Source organism: Lissotriton vulgaris, chromosome 7, assembly GCF_964263255.1.
Source record: "Lissotriton vulgaris chromosome 7, aLisVul1.2, whole genome shotgun sequence".
NCBI lineage: Eukaryota > Metazoa > Chordata > Amphibia > Caudata > Salamandridae > Lissotriton > Lissotriton vulgaris.
Window position 1 is genome coordinate 795,623,667 of NC_141695.1, and position 14,800 is coordinate 795,638,466.

At 44.4% G+C, this 14,800-nt stretch overlaps 1 protein-coding gene across 1 annotated transcript in view; it reads right to left on the reverse strand.

Annotated features, from left to right (window-relative positions):
- Window positions 1–14,800, reverse strand: part of CCDC40 (coiled-coil domain 40 molecular ruler complex subunit) — a 762,745-nt gene that overhangs the window by 713,304 nt on the left and 34,641 nt on the right. The window lies entirely within an intron of this gene.

Consider the following 14,800-nt stretch of genomic DNA (forward strand, 5'->3'; position numbering starts at 1 on the left):
AAACCCTCAGGCACGCTGCCAGCGACATTCAAAATCAGATTGGAGGAGGACCTGTGTCCTCTGAATGCACCCAGCAACTCAAGAATGCCTGCTACGACTTCTGAAGGATAAGCAATTTCAACAATGTACATTTACCCAGTCACCTGTAAATTCTCATTGCAGACCATGTTGACCATCTCAGTGCTACATTAATGACAAAGCTAATCATGAGCACCCACTGTTTACTATCTGTGTCACAACAAGAGAACCACCAGCCCACATATGCTCCCAGCAACACTTTAAGGCACTCTGCAGACTATCACAGAAGTGCACAATTAATAAACCTCATGTGATCCTTCACTGTAGAGTATCTGCATTTTACTATAATGCCTTAGCGCCCTTTAGCATCCCTTGTACACTATCCTAGCATCTGCCAGGATCAAGGTACTGCACCTCAGCAAGGTCCACCCTCTTCTGAAAAGGCCTTCTGTTCAAGCAAGCCAACCCGCCTACAGAACGTGAGTAGTCATTATATTTGAGGCTGGGGGAAGAATCGGCTTTGTTCCAGATAATTGGAGGGAACCTGTCCATAGATCACCCACTGAAATATGATGTGCACCGTTTACATAATGATTTGAATCCTGCTTTTATTTAGCATTACATGCTCACAGTTTCACTTTGCATTCTAAGGTGGCCATAAAACTGCATGTTAGCACTATATAAATCTAAATGAATTAACATTTCAAAGTGATGGAAGAAAAAGTATTCAAAAGAGACAGCATGTTTATGAGGGAGGACAGGAGGTTCACCTTCGAGTGCACATTAGTCTCCTCCTAAACAAGTTCCGTACTAGAAGGTCACCACATTAAGATGAAAGGGGTAAATAAATGCTCTTATGTGGTGGCCATGTACTGTTTTCCCTCCAAAGTTCCGCCTGGGTTCATTATAAAGTGTTGCGAACCCACAATCAATACTGGCTAGAAGTTCACTCCTGATAATGATAACTCACCTTCTTTAGAATTCTTCTGAGTCAGGTAAGTATGCACCCTGGATCGTCTGACAAACTAAGGGAGGGTGGCACATTCCAAGAGAGGGTTATGCCATCTGGAGCGTTTCCATTCAGACACATCAATAAATAAAACCACAACTGTGGGCTCACAAGGAACCTGGGAGAAAAATACTTTCCAATGCATCAGCCATAGTCAAAAGGCATAGAGAAGAATCCCAATTCTTGGATTTTCTGGAAACAAACTTTCTTCTTGTACACCTACCTGTCTCTGTAAGACATGCTCTTACCATGGCAACTATGGCATATAACATTTGGTAATAATGGCTAATATTTTAATTTAAATTGTTGATGAGGATTCTCAGGTGCTGGTGGTGGGGGGCATGGTAGGAAGGCTTCAGTTAATTGTTAATATAGTTTCCAGAATTGTTCATGGATTGCTGGAGTTTAAGAGTACCATTGAGACGAATTCATATATAGCATTAATGTGGCACACCAAGGGCAGTTAAGACAACTCTGAGGTGGTGTAAGCATACAGAAATGCCCAAGTAAAATCTTGGTTCAGGAAAGAGCATTCATTGGTACCAATTGGCTGTCAATTTGGTTAGTTTATTGAGTAACCCTGGGGAATCCAGACAAGGGTAGACATCTGTTTATTCATTCCGAACTAAGTGCAACAAACCAAGGATGAGACCTAGTCACCTGGATTATTGCTGGGTAAAGCACCGCTGTACTTCAGCAATGTACAGCCCACTCTACAGTATGTTTAAGTGAATCATGAACAATTTCGGGTTTTTGATTCCGTTCATAAACTGTCAACTTTGATACCGAAATATGAACAGCATAGGGTTTTACCAAAGAGTTCAACAATTTATCACATTTGTGATCTGTAAAAGACAATTGATTAGGTATCAAAAAAGTATCAGGGAGGGTTTGACTATGAGTTAAAAAAAATGAAACGGCCTTGCATGGGAAAACGGGGAAAGTCCGTTTTTTGAAGAAAAAAAATTTCTTTGCAACAGTCAATGGTGGTGAATAGCTATAAGTAAAACAGGTCCTTTAAACAAGGCGTGTACGACTCTTCAGTCAAACTCGCCAAGCACTAAGTTATCATATGCAACCCTTGCATGGAAAAGGCTATGAAAGACTGGCTAGCTTTAGAAACAAGACAGCTCACTGAGGAGCGGGGCACACGCCCCGAGGCCACAAAATACCAGAGAAACTGGTAGCAGTAGAGAGAGTCAGACACAGAGACAACCCCGCCTAGGGAGGGCGGTGGAATGCTGGGCAGAGGAGGGACTGCTAGAGACTAGTACGTGGGTAGCTTGGGGTGCAGAAAGAGAGTGCCGTAGAAGCTAGGTCTTGAGAGATGCAAACTCGGCTGTTGAACAAAGCCCAGCGCTGATTGAAAATCCTAAGAGACGGTGGCGTACCGGGGCATCATAAGGAAGAGGGGCAGAGTAATAATGGATGAGGGAAGGACATGACGGAGAGAGGGCAGGACATCAGAGAAACTGGTAGCAGTAGAGAGAGTGGGGCACAGAGACAACCCCGCCTAGGGAGGGCGGTGGAATGCTAGGCAGAGGAGGGACTTCTAGAGACTACTACGTGGGTAGCTTGGGGTGCAGAAAGAGAGTGCCGTAGAAGATAGGTCTTGAGAGATGCGAACTCGGCTGTTCAAAAAAGCCCAGCGCTTATTGAAAATCCTAAGAGACGGTGGCGTACCGGGGCATCATAAGGAAGAGGGGCAGAGTAATAATGGATGAGGGAAGGACATGACGGAGAGAGGGCAGGACATGACATGACAAAATTCCTCACTCTCTCGTTGGTTTTCGTTGTTATGCGATATAAGAACATAAAATGTGATTATCTTTGAGTCATAATCGCTCGCTTGAGACTCATACAGGTTTCCTCTGAGTCTCTCTCTCTCTCGATAATGGTGTGTATGGTCATTTTCAAAATAGTTGTTCCACCAATAACTCTGCACATAATACGCTTGTTTTAAAATCTCAGAGCAGTTTTGATGAAGATACCAGAAGTGGTGTGCTCACTCATGTGGGAAGGTGTAGTCCACAGTGCCTCTAGATTAATGCTGTCAATACACATGACGAGGGGCTGGGATCACTGCTATTAGATCATAATATTGGGAGGCCCTTCTAATTACAGAGAATGAATGACTGATAGGAGTGATCCAGTCTTCCACTGGAGCGCGACCTGTTTTACGAGACACCCCTTTGGGGCTGCAGTTTGTCAACAGGCCACCTGAACGTTTTTCCTTGGCCACAAAATTGGAACTCTCTTGCTAGCAGGAGGCACTGAACAGAATTGATTGGGCAGAAACAGTAACTGAAGAAACACAACTGTGGCTATGTAAGTGGTTGCCTAAGATGCCAGTGCGGCCCAGTTTCCAACTATGGGAGATATATGGAAAGGTGATCATGTGAAATTATTTGCAGACTCATCAGCTGAATTGACGGAGAGAGGGCAGGACATGATGGAGAGAGGGTAACAGAATACGAGGAAGGAGGGCAGAGGGGAGGCAGGCCACAAGAGGAGATATGCTGGTGAGGAAGGAGGGAGAAGCACAGAAACGAGTGAGAAAAGGGGCTGGCGAGGGTGAAAGAAAGGGTCGGATCACTCGGAAGGGAGGGTCAGTCGAACAAGTTTAAAAAAAAAGTACACTGGGGGGAGGAGAGACGAGAGAAACAGAGACAAAGTGAAAGCACGGCCGGCCGGCCGTGAAAGCTATGTAAGTGGTTGCCTAAGATGCCAGTACGGCCCAGTTTCCAACTATGGGAGACATATGGAAAGGTGATCATGTGAAATTATTTGCAGACTTATCAGCTGAATTGACGGAGAGAGGGCAGGACATGACGGAGCGAGGGTAACAGAATACGAGGAAGGAGAGCAGAGGGGCGGCAGGCCACAAGAGGAGATATGCTGGTGAGGAACAAGGGAGAAGCACAGAAACGAGTGAGAAAAGGTGCTGGCGAGGGTGAAAGAAAGGGTCGGATCACTCGGAAGGGAGGGTCAGTCGAACAAGTTTTTTAAAAAAAGTACACTGGGGGGAGGAAAGACGCGAGACACAGAGACAAAGTGAAAGCACGGCCGGCTGGCCGTGAATAATTAGGGGAGGAGCGGATACCTTTGAAGAGCTGCTGGAGGGAGAGAGAGGGGAGTTGCTGGCGGCTGGGGAGGGGGGAGGTGAAATGAGAGTAAAGCTGTGTGCGGGGAGAGGGAGGGGCGGTGCTGGCAGCACCAAGCTGGGGAACAGATGGCGATGGGTGGAGATTTGATGCTGTGCACGCGCATTTTAACTCATTGCGCTTGCGCATTGAGCTAAAAGCGCACATGCACTGCATCAAATCGCCAGTCTGGTTAAACTCTGGGAAAGCCCCTATACTCTCGCCAGCTCGAATGCGCAAGCGCATCGGCAGGCGAGACCTAAAAATATGAGATGTTAAGGCGTGAAGTGAAAAAATAAACACAAGAAAAGAAAAGCTTCCAATAACGAAAAGGTCAAACCATCAAATGAGACAAAAATCGATGTCAGATTTAATTTGCAGCACAGATCAAAAGATTTGGCAACAATGATGGGTACCAAAGAACTGCAACGGCGAAGTGAGACAGGAAACCAATGCAAACGAGTTAAATTAATATTAAAAAATGAAATGTAGAGGAAAAAGATAAAGAAGTTAAAAGAAAAAATTGTAAACAAGAGATTTGTGAAATCTCTACAAAGGTATACATTGAAGCAATAAATATATTATATATGATTTCTGGAGATATGGTTTGATAACAACAAGAAAAGAGATATTAAGGGTGACACTACTGGAAGGCACGGAAGACTGATCAATTGATATTCGAGCGGTAATAATAATTATTCTAACAGAGAGTGCAGAAATGGGTCCCTTAATTGCTATGGCTGCTCAGATGAAGAAATACTAGCCCCATATCATCAGTCTGTAGAAAATCTCGCGTACTCCCTACAGCAATAGTCCTGTCAAAGTATACCAGTATTATAGTGACCTCAAGCTAGTAGCTGTATGAGCATTCTGATGAACGCCTCTGAACTTTTTTTGCTGTCTGTACTGAAAGACTGTGCTTTGTACAAGAACATTTTAACAACGGAATGGGATATATATTTCGTCCCATTTCGTTAACAAAACATAACCCAATGATAATGAATATTTAGATATAGAAATAAGTATATAAGGGGGGGAAATGAACAACTTTATGCAGTGTATATATACTTCGCCACAGCTTTGACAACTACTAAAAGCTGCTGCGGAAGCAACAGAATTGGGGAAACCCTTACTCTTCTCTCATTGAGCCGCATGTTGACACTTGGGTGCAGGTCCTGCCGCTTCTCATGTTGGCCTTACAAAACGAATGAATACCGAAAACCCCTTCAGAGAAAGGCGTCCCTTAATCCTTCTATTGTTTTCATCAATCCTCACTCATATGAGGTTTGTAAACACGATTTACATGTTGAGGAACGCTAAAGATTTCAATACACGCTAGGTATTGCAGCCGGGTCTTAAAGAAGCTGCTATCTGCGACCTCGCAGCCCCTTGAGACGTTTGTAAAGCAGACGACAGCATCAAAACACAATCTTTCAGATGTACGTTCTCCTTTTAAAGCCATGCCATACCACAAAGGAAGGTCTCCAGTGAAAAACCTGGCAGCAGGCCATGTGTGGAGTCCCCATCACTGAGAAACAATGGCTGGGAGTTTGGAGAGACTTACATCGGAGCATCCTGAGTGTGGCACACAGGAAAGCACAGTATAAAATACTACTTAACTGGTACAGACATCTAGCTAAATTGCATAGTTACTACCCAAAGGTTGATACGAAATGATGGAGGGGGTGTGACACGCTCCGGAATCAAAGACACATTTGGTGGAAATATCCTTGTAATAGGCTATTATGGTCCGAAGCACTCCCTCCCTCTCACTCACTCCCTCCCTCCCTCTCACTCCCTCCCTCCCTCCCTCTCACTCCCTCCCTCACTACCTCCCTCACTACCTCCCTCTCACTCCCTCCCACTCCCTCCCTCTCACTTCCTCCCTCTCACTCCCTCTCACTCACCCCCTCTCACTCACTCACTCCCTCTCTCTCACTCCCTCTCACTCACACACTCCATCCCTCTCACTCACTCCATCCCTCTCACTCACTCCATCCCTCTCACTCACTCCCTCCCTCTCACTCACTCACTCCCTCTCACTCACCCCTTCTCACTCACTCACTCCCTCCCTCTCACTCACTCCCTCCCTCCCTCCCACTCCCTCCCTCTCACTCACTCCATCCCCCTCACTCACTCCCTCCCTCCCACTCCCTCCCTCTCACTCCCTCCCTCTCACTCACTCCCTCTCACTCACCCCCTCTCACTCACTCACTCCCTCTCTCTCACTCACTCCCTATCACTCACACACTCCATCCCTCTCACACACTCCATCCCTCTCACACACTCCATCCCTCTCACTCACTCCATCCCTCTCACTCACTCCATCCCTCTCACTCACTCCCTCCCACTCACTCACTCCCTCCCTCTCACTCACTCACTCCCTCTCACTCACCCCTTCTCACTCACTCACTCACTCCCTCTCACTCACTCCCTCTCACTCACTCCCTCCCTCCCTCCCACACCCTCCCTCTCACTCACTCCACCCCCCTCACTCACTCCCTCCCTCCCACTCCCTCCCTCTCACTCCCTCCCTCTCACTCATGCACTCCCTCTCACTCACCCCCTCTCACTCACTCACTCCCTCTCTCTCACTCACTCCCTATCACTCACACTCCATCCCTCTCACTCACTCCCTCCCACTCACCCCCTCTCACTCACTCCCTCTCTCTCACTCACACACTCCATCCCTCTCACTCACTCCATCTCTCTCACTCACTCCATCCCTCTCATTCACTCCATCCCTCTCACTACCTCCCTCCCTCCCTCCCTCCCACTCCCTCTCACTACCTCCCTCACTACCTCCCTCTCACTCCCTCCCTCTCACTCCCTCTCACTCCCTCCCACTCCCTCCCTCTCACTTTTCTCACTCACTCACTCCCTCTCACTCACCCCCTCTCACTCACTCCCACTCACTCACACACTCCATCCCTCTCACTCACTCCATCCCTCTCACTCACTCCATCCCTCTCACTCACTCCCTCCCTCCCACTCACTCCCTCCCACTCACTCACTCCCTCTCACTCACTCACTCCCTCTCACTCACTCCATCCCTCTCTCTCACTCCATCCCTCTCACTCACTCCCTCCCACTCACTCACTCCCTCTCACTCACTCCCTCCCTCTCACTCACTCAATCCCTCTCATTCACTCCATCCCTCTCACTCACTCCATCCATCACTCACTCTGTCCCTCTCACTCACTCCCTCACTCCCACTCCCTCACTCCCACTCACTCCCTCCCTCTCACTCCTTCCCTCCCACTCCTTCCCTCTCACTCACTCTCTCTCACTCCCTCCCTCTCCCTCCCTCCCACTCACTCACGCCCTCTCACTCACTCAATCCCTCTCACTCACTCCCTCACTCCCACTCACTCACTCCCTCTCCCCCTCCCTCCCACTCCTTCCCTCTCACTCACTCCCTCACTGCCTCTCACTCCCTCCCTCTCACTCACTCCCTCTCTCTCACTCCCTCTCTCTCACTCCCTCTCTCTCACTCCCTCCCTCCCACTCACTCCCTCCCTCTCACTCACTCCCTCCCCCCACTCACTCACTCCTCCCTCTCACTCACTCCCTCTCACTCACTCCCTCACTCCCACTATCTCCCTTCCACTCACTCCCTCCCTTCCACTCCTTCCCTCTCACTCCCTCTCACTCACTCCCTGTCACTCACTCACTCCCTCTCTCTCACTCCCTCCCTCTCACTCCCTCCCTCCCTCCCTCTCACTCACTCCCTCCCTCCCACTCACTCACTCCCTTCCTCCCACTCACTCACTCCCTTCCTCCCACTCACTCCTCCCTCTCTCTCACTCCCTCCCTCTCACTCACTCACTCCCTCTCACTCACTCACTCCCTCTCACTCACTCACTCCCTCTAACTCCCTCTCCGTCCCCCCCGTTCTCCTTCCCCTCCCACTCCCTTCCACTCCCTCTGTCATCTCACCCTGCCTGTGTGCCAGCCGGGGCGCACACACACTCACAGCCGCACTGAGCTCTTAACAGGTCTTTAAAAGACCATTTGCATGTTAATGTGGCCTTTGTATTTCACCTCTTCTTAGGCCCCTGCAGCTTTACTCTGGCCATTGCTAGGATCGCCAAGCCGTCAGCTCCCACAGAGCAGCAGAGTCTCTCGCGCTGCTGCAGACACTTAAAAAACAAGCATTGGAAATGCAATAGGTCTCGCAATAGAAAAGTTGGAGCTATTGGTTTTGTAATTGACAATTTATTTTTAATGTGTGGGTCTTTAAAATTGCAAAAGTAATAGCTTTGTGATTTACAATGCCAATACTTTAAGCTTTTTTAAATGTGACACCTATAGCATTTGTAATGCTAAATGTTTTGTATGTACGTGACTTAGATGTATTCATTTACCAAATACAAATGGTTTTTAATTTTTTTAAATAATTAAGACTGAAATAAAAGCAATTGTGAACATCTCTAAAGTAAAAGCATATCTCCACCACAATAAGTGACACGCAACAGATATTCACAAACATTCTTGTCTCACGTTGCTACATCCAGAAATCTGCTTTTCCAATATGATGGTAAAAGGGGGCTGCATCCACCACTGCGCCTTTGCTTAATTACTACCATACATGCCAACATTTTAGATTCGAAAAGTGAGAGGTTGACAAAATTCCCTATTGACTTTTATTGAAGCAGAGGCAATTTCATGCGGGGAGACGGGTAAAATAAAGATGTTTGGGTGTTCAGAAATCGGGGTTCTCCCGCCGCAATCGGGTGTTTTGGCATGTATGTTTACTACAAAGACATGGAACGGCGCCAGACAAAAAAGTATCGTGATTCAACCACTGCGCTCACATTATGCGACATGGCCCCTGTTCTCGTTGTGCTCGTCAATTGCTTATTCGCACTGCTGCAGCTGTGTATTATTTTCTAGATGTGTAAAGGTTAAAATCAAAGTACATTTCAGGAACAGTTTTCCTAACACACAGCAGAGGTATTCATATATTTATTTCCGGTCAGCATCAGAGAGTTGTGTGAAAAAAAATCAAAGAAAGAAAAAGAGTGCATTTGCGTGAACTATTCTGTGTATGTGTGTGTGTGTGTGTGTGTGTGTGTATGTGCGTGTGTGTGTATATATATATATATATATATATATATATATATATACACATTTCTGCAAAAAGAAGAGAGGATTGCCTAACTATTAACAGTGCATTTGCTCTGCAGCATCTAGAGGGTTGAGGGCTGGGTGCAGAGGGGGAGAGCTTGCAAAGAGCTGCACGTGCCCTTAGGCTGAAATCTCAGCAATGTGTTGAGTCTTGCTGCAGATAAGAAAGCGGCTCGGCATGAAGTTGTCTGGCAAAGCTCAACTCTCCAGGGGCCGCCAAGAGATTCGCATTTTATAAGGACTCTGGTCGTGCATGCTGTTTGGTTTGTTTTCCCGATGGGAGATATTTGCTTCCTGCAGCAATAGTTCTAATAGTGGAAGTTGTGTGAGGAGGAAACGGGGGTCACATCGTGTTATAGAGCGCCCAGCTGCTCCTAATCGCTGGGACACATTATTTTCCAAGGAAGTAAACATGGAATGTAACTTGAAAACAAGTTATGTAAGATTTTCTGTTTCAATCCTTTTGCCTGTTAAGGGATCCGGTCGAGATAAATGCCCAGTGGTCAGTATTCTGGAAAATATACATACACATATCAATTAGAAAATATTTGCTGGAATAATGACTGTTAAAAAAGGACTTTTATCTCTATGATCCCGATAGATGTCTTATGTTAAGGTATTTACGGGTGAATCTCGGAGGGTTAGCTTGTGCCGAGAGAGCATCTCCTGGAATGCGTTCAGCTGATAAAGGAGGGCGCGTTCTCGGCAAACTTAAAACGGTATGAAACTAGCACTCACAAGAAAATGCATAAACGATGCGATAGTAAGATGGATAAAAAGTGCACAACCTTTACTGAAAAGCAAATAGGCTTACACTTAATTTGTTTTAGTAAATCAACAAGAAAATAAAGGAGACCAAACTACGACAGAAGGCAGAGAAGGGGAGAGGGGAGGAGAAATACGACACGGCGGGCAGGGGAGGGGGCGGAGCGGGAAGAGCGGCGATGAGGGTGTGAAGTAGCAGGGGCCTTTGAAGTGAAGCTAAGCTTCACTTCAAAAGGTATGGGAGGAGTGCTGCTGGGGAACAGATGGCGATTTGATGATGTGCACGCGCATTTTAGGTCAATGCGCTTGCGCATTGACCTAAAAGCGCAAGGCCACAGCACCAAATCGCCAGTCAATCGCCAATCTAGGTAAACCTTATTTAAGCCCCTATAGTCTCGCTCAATGCGCATGCGCATTGAGAGGCGAGACCTAAAAAACGTAAAACACAGGTATGATGTCTAGGGGGTCCGCGGGCCGCCAGGAAAGGCTTGCCGGGCCACCCCAGGCCCGCGGGCCGTACTATGAGTACCCCTGCCTTAGAGGGTGGGTAACCTCCTATGCGATCAGGTCTAAACAACAAAAGGGCTCTGAAAAACATTGGAGCTGGAGAATGGGCCTGCTAAATTGCCAGATAAAGGCTTATCAAGACTGTAGAGACTGAATTTGAAAAAAAGGATATAGTCTAATAGGATCTATCCAAAAAAATATGAGAAAACAGTAAAATTGTGAAACTAAGCTTGGCAAATGCTTAGAAAAGGTTAACAAAGTAGGATATTTGAGGAAGTTCATCCCCATACTGAGGAATGATACACATAACCCAAATCTACAGCAGAAGTGTATTACTAAGGCGTTTACGAAGTTCGACCAAAAACTATTGTTAGAGCCTTCACTATCTGATATCGAGGAAGCAATGTTATCTTTCCTGAGCAAATAAACATTTGGAGAAGATGTGATATCAAAGATGTACCTATATTTAGTCAGACTGATTGGTACCACATATAGTGGAGCTATTTAATAAAATCCTGGAAGACTTTCATTAAAAACAAGGAGATTCACGCCTTTCATCTTATTATTGTCTGTAAAAAATAAATAAAGATTAAGGTGTACGTTGCATCATAAATTTGGACTATTACATTGTTCAGTAGGAATAATAAAATCCTCATGAACATTACGGTAACAAGAACGTATGTGGTTAGATTAAAAAAAGACAGATCCCAAGATAAACTTGCTAGCAGCTTAGACACAATGCCTTGTGGAATCAATAGACTTTTAGAGCTCACAATGCTAGTTTTCTTTTTAGGTACAGAACAGACATTCAACATGATGAACCGGGATTGTCTTTATCAAACTGTGAGCAGCTTGGATTTTCCCCCGTAGTTTGGCAGACTGATTACAGAGATCTGTCGAGTAGTCACTGTCAAATTTTTATGGAATGATTAGCACAATAAATTTCAATGAAGAATCAGATAGATGGCATGCTTGGATTGGATGATGCCCCATCATATGTTGTATGTGGATGATGATGTCCCATTCCTCAAAACATAGGGAGGGAACATATGCACACTCATGACTATGACAGATGATCTATACACAGCTATAAAATCAACACCTCAAAAAACAAGATTTTATTTTAATGTGCAATGATCTAACAGCTAGATTCATCACGTATTTTTGCAGGCGCAAACGGTGCGAATCCCAGAATTCGGCCGTTTGCGCCCGCAAAAATGGCATTTGGAATTCATCAATGGGTCATGAACTCGCAATTTGAAAAATCGCAAAAAATTGCGATTTTTCAAATTGCGATCGCATTTAAGGAATCTCAATTTGAGATTCCTTAAATGCTATTCATGAACCATTAAAAAATTGCGATTTCGCTATTTTTTGCCGCTGTTTACCGCGAAGTCTGACTTCGTGGTAAATAGCGAAAACTGAGAAAAATGCACTTTTGTGCACTTTTCTCAGTTGTATGTTACACACACACATGTCCTTTGGACATGTGTGCGCGCAACATAAGTCTAAATTTACATTTCAGGGGTGCTATAGGGTGTCCTGTGGACACCCCTAGCACCCTTGAAATCGCATCCTTATTTGTGATTAGCAAATTGCTAATCGCAAATAAGGAATGTGTAGGAATCGCAATTTATTTAGCGATTCCTACATGAATCCTGTTTTGCAAGTCCTTAATAGCGATTCCTTAATAATCGCTATTAAGGACTCGCAAAACGGGACAATGATGAATCTAGCTGTAAGTGCTGTAACAGTCAGAATAGGTACAGTACTTCCCCACAATAAAAGATGAAGTCAAAACGTCAGTGGAAATAAAACATTATTTTAGGAACTCCTACATAAAACCTTTGTTTGGAAAAATGCAGACGTGATTTTCATAGGTCATATCAATGGGATAAAAACTATTAATTTTCTACAATACTTATTTCTTTTCGTACAACTTCCATGTGCATTGCAAAAATATAATCTTAAATAAAACTTCATATGATTTTGTTATTATTTGGACAGTGATGAGTTCTGTTTTGAATTTTTTTTGTAGAGGACGACCCTAATTTTGAGAAATATTTAATTTCACTGGCAATATGATAGTTATATTGGCATAACTTTTAATAGTAGTGGGTCATGGGCATCCGAGATTTTAAACGTGAAGGCCAAGATGGGTAAAAGCTCCTCGGGAGTATTTCGTTTTGCTTCAAAACTGGGCAGTCGCTGCATCCCTGATATGTTAAACATCTACAGGCATAGATGCGCATCCATTGCCCTATATGGCTCAGGTGTTTGGGGATACTGTAACCATGGGGACCTGCAAGTAACAGAGAATCAGTTCCTCAAAAGGCTCCTGTGCCTCCCCTCTTCTGCATCCACCGAATTGACTCATAAAAAGGTTGGGCTAGACTATCTGACAGATTTAACGGGCATGAGACCCCTTATGGTTTGGAGGTCAATCTGGGCAAAGGACGAAACAGGATTCACCAGGCGAATTATCCTAGACTGCCTTCGGCTGGACAATGTTCGCAAGATCCGCTGGTTAAAATACATTTTTACGTCCTATAAAGAAATCTTTAACCTGGACATTCTTGATGACCCTTTAAGTGCCGCAAATATATCCAAACAGGAGGTTAAAAATGCTTACTGGGGACTAAATCCAATATGCCTAGAGTCCAATGTAGCCACTTTACAACCCATGTTTTTTACCATTCTAACAAGGAGGTTGGCCAGGGCATGCCTATGTATTTAAAAGAAATTACCAAACAATCCCATCAGTTTGTTCTCACTAGGCTGAGACTAGGTATTGTCCATAACTTGGTGGCATTCCCACGGTTGAAAATATACAGTTCAAGTCCCTGCCCGTGTGATGGCACCACCAAGCAAAGCACACTGCACTTTATGCTAATCTTCCCATTATACTTGCACATTCGTCTATGTTATCTTAAACCTGTTTTTAAGAAATACTCTGTGTCCACTACCGCCCATGCAATGAATTTACTATTTGCACTTGACACTTTGGATATCTGTTTTTTTACCGCTACTTTTATTCTAAAAGCTGTGTCCCATAGGAAAAGTCTGTTTTTTTAAGTCTGACCTATTTGTAAAAACTTAACAGTATGGTCGAATATTTGTCCCCAATTGAGCTGCTCCATTTATTGTGACCTATGTTTTCTGTTGTGTATTTTTATCCTGTCTTTTTTTTTATCACTGTATGCTTTTATGATTGTTCATAAATAATCGAATAAAGCTTTGAAACTGCAAACTGATATTTATGGAAATTGGTTTCACCTATTGAGGATGACAGTTTCAAAAACATGGTGGTTAATGGCTATCCGTGGAAAGCCAGATCCCAAATGGATTTCTATATACATTTAGATGGTGTAAAAAGAAGAAAGTGCTTCAATTTCATATTCAGTTCATATTTAGTTTAGATACTACAATTGGAGAGAGGTTTTGTGGATTTCAAAGTGATGGTGGACCCTCAAGAAGTCTCCTGGTTCCAAAATAGTAACTTTGCACACGTAAATTAGGCCAAATGCCCGGAGTTCACTGGGTTCAAACATGTAAGCCTACTTTTGTAGTAAATTTGCACTTGTAAATGATGATAACCTAAAATAGTAAAATTACTACAAAGTGGAAGAGTTAATTTACATGTGTAGATTTACTCACCTGTAAGATTACCTTTGTGAATAGCCCCCAAATTATATATGTCTGGCAGGGATTTCATCATCTTCCTTGAATCCCACTTCATCCATTTCCTATTTTTGGACACCATTAGATTATATTATATATTTATATTATATATTTAAGCTCTATAAGCTTAAATAATAATAAATAAATAAAATTAGATTAATTCCAATTTTGGGCACCTTTTTAGCATATAAAAAGCACTCTCTTCAAAATACTATCTGACTCATCTCAAACCTCTTTGTTCTACTCTTTCCAATGCACTGCCCTATTTCTCACCCTATACCTCTATCAATATATCCATTAACTCCACTCTCTCATTCATCCCGAACCCCATAACACTACTATGATCCCCAAAATAACCCTTTCAAGACTCTTCCCTACTCCACCCCTTCTTGCATCATCTCATATCTCTTTTTTGCTATTCAGGTCTGCCAAAACAAGCCTTTCTAGACTCTCCCTCGGACTCTTCCCGCTCCACCTCCCTTTACTCACCCAAGCCTCCTCCTACTACTATGAGTTCCAAAACAAACAAACAAAATATAAAAATGTT